This window comes from Sorex fumeus, unplaced genomic scaffold (assembly GCF_029834395.1).
Source record: "Sorex fumeus unplaced genomic scaffold, SorFum_2.1 ptg000018l, whole genome shotgun sequence".
Classification (NCBI taxonomy): Eukaryota; Metazoa; Chordata; class Mammalia; order Eulipotyphla; family Soricidae; genus Sorex; species Sorex fumeus.
In genome coordinates, this window is record NW_026606075.1 from 27371 (window position 1) to 29703 (window position 2333).

At 38.6% G+C, this 2333-nt stretch overlaps 1 non-coding gene across 1 annotated transcript; it reads left to right on the forward strand.

The window, feature by feature from the left end:
- Positions 1–2017: 2017 nt before the first annotated feature.
- Positions 2018–2124, forward strand: LOC130021926 (U6 spliceosomal RNA). The gene has a single exon (XR_008792252.1). It is a non-coding gene; the product is annotated as a U6 spliceosomal RNA (small nuclear RNA).
- The last annotated feature ends 209 nt before the right edge of the window (positions 2125–2333 follow it).

Sequence of the window (2333 nt, forward strand, 5' to 3'; positions counted from 1 at the left end):
AATTTATACTGAACCAGTCAAAGTTCAGTGGTGCTTAGCAGAGGCATACTCCTCTGTTGTGGCTTTTAGATTAGACATATCTGTCCACAGTGTGGCAGGAAATTGCTTACTGTACCAGGAATCACAGACTGTAGAATTGACAGGCTCAGTCCTACAGTTTCCAGGACTTAGATAAATTTGGTGCAACATGAGCAGCACTAAGTATTGTATTTGTGGCCTATGTTTTCAAGGTTTCATAAAAGTCAGTCTAACCCACTTAGCTATTCCTCTGGACTAATATCAATTTGTTAAGGTTAATTCTATAATTTTCTATCTGAAAATTATGTAACCATAATTCCAAGTTTTAGTATATCTTTTAAAAGTAGTGACAAGGTCTCATTCTCTCTCTCTCTCTCTCTCTCTCTCTCTCTCTCTCATATTCACTACACACACACAAACACATATACACACAAACACATACCCCACACAGACAAAGAGAAAGGCATTATTATCTTCAAAGTACAAATAAAATGAAATGCATCCAGACTCAGTATTAGGTTACCAGCCCTGGGCCACCCCAGGTGGGAAAAGGTGCCGATACTCCAGCTGTTCCCCCTGGTGGTTCAGGGACCACCATCTTCCAGAGGCCAATGGATGGCCAGGTAGAGGCCCACAGTGACAGACACGTGGGGCTTCATAGGGTGGGGGTGGAGCCAGCCCATTCCATCCTCACCCCAACAAGACACAATGTTGCTGCCCATGACTGGGTCCTCTGGCTACTAAACAAGCTGCTTAAGCCATGATCCCAGAGACTTAGAAACAAATCTCAGAACCCAGTGGCTTTTGGCAGAAATCCCTCCAGATTTAACAAGATTTTAGAATTCCAACACATATGCTATTCATAATCAGCCATAGAAAACAAAAGGTCTAATGTTGCCTTTTCAGCAGATGTGAGTGTTGGGGTAAAATTCCAAATAATAAACATGGGTTTGGTGTCAAAATATTGAATGTAATCAAAGTAGAGAGAGAATAATGTGGAAATCATCTGCCACACAGTTAGGGAGAGGGTGCGGGATGGGGGTATACTGGGGTTTATGGTGGTGGAAAATGTGCACTGGTGAAGGGACAGTTGTATAACCAAGACTTAAATCTGAAAACTTTGTGACTGCTCTCATGGTGATTTAATAAATAAATTTGTTTAAAAAAAGTACAAATAAAATTATTCTACAAACAGTCATTTGAGATGTAGGTTATATACCTTACAAGATCTTTTGACACTTCTTAAAATTTAATTTAATTAATTTATTTTTACAAAGCTGTTCATGATTGGATTCGAGTCATGCAATATTCCAACACCCATTCCTCTACCAGTGTACATTTCCCAGCACCAGTGTCTCCAAGTTCCCTCCCCCCATCCCCAACACCTCACCCCCTGCCTGCCTCTATGGCAGGCACTTTTCTTCTCTCTCTCTCTCTCTCTCTCTCTCTCTCTCTCTCTCTCTCTCTCACTCACTCTTTATCTCTCTCTCTTTCCTTTTAGGAACTGTGGTTTGCAACATTGATACTGAAAGATTATCCAGAATATCTTTTACCCACTTTTAACTCTCAGCTCTTGTCCAGCATTTTGAAACTTGTTTTGCAAAACACTAAGGAGTTGCACGACTTCCGTTTTCTCAAAAGTCTAGTAACCTGTTCAGTACTTCCATGTTCATGTGTGTTCAAATTAAATCACGTCACTTAGCTGCAAGATTCTGATGTTTTCTGTTCTATTTTCTGATGTGATTTCAGGAGCAGCACCAAAAATTTTCTTTTTGACTTCTGTAATCTAAAGTTGAAAAATTTGTACTTCTAATGCAATATCAGAGGAAATTAAGTAAACTGTTTTCTACTTCATGCCACGGTAGGGGTAAACTTGTGAATTAAAATGTCCTGTCTTTGCAAAATACACAACAAAATACAACTAAGTATGTGCCATAATAGGAATTGTTCATGGTAAGGAAAGATTTCTGGATTAAAACTTAGTAAGAAAAATAGTGTTGTACTCGCTTTGGCAGCACATACACTAAAATTGGAATGATACAGAGAAGATTAGCATGCCTCCTCTGCAAGGATGACATGCAAATTCATGATGCATTCCATACAGGCACTGGTGGAGGGATGGGTACTCAATCATTGTATAAGTGAAACAGAAGCACAAACATTTATAAGTCTACAACTGCACCCCCTGGTGTTTCACTAATAAAAATTTAAAAAAAAGGTTTTTAATATAATCCATAGAGATAGTTTAATTTTGTCCTTTTTAATTTGTATGTCTTTTATTTCATTTTACAGTTGATTGTAGTAGCTAGAACAAC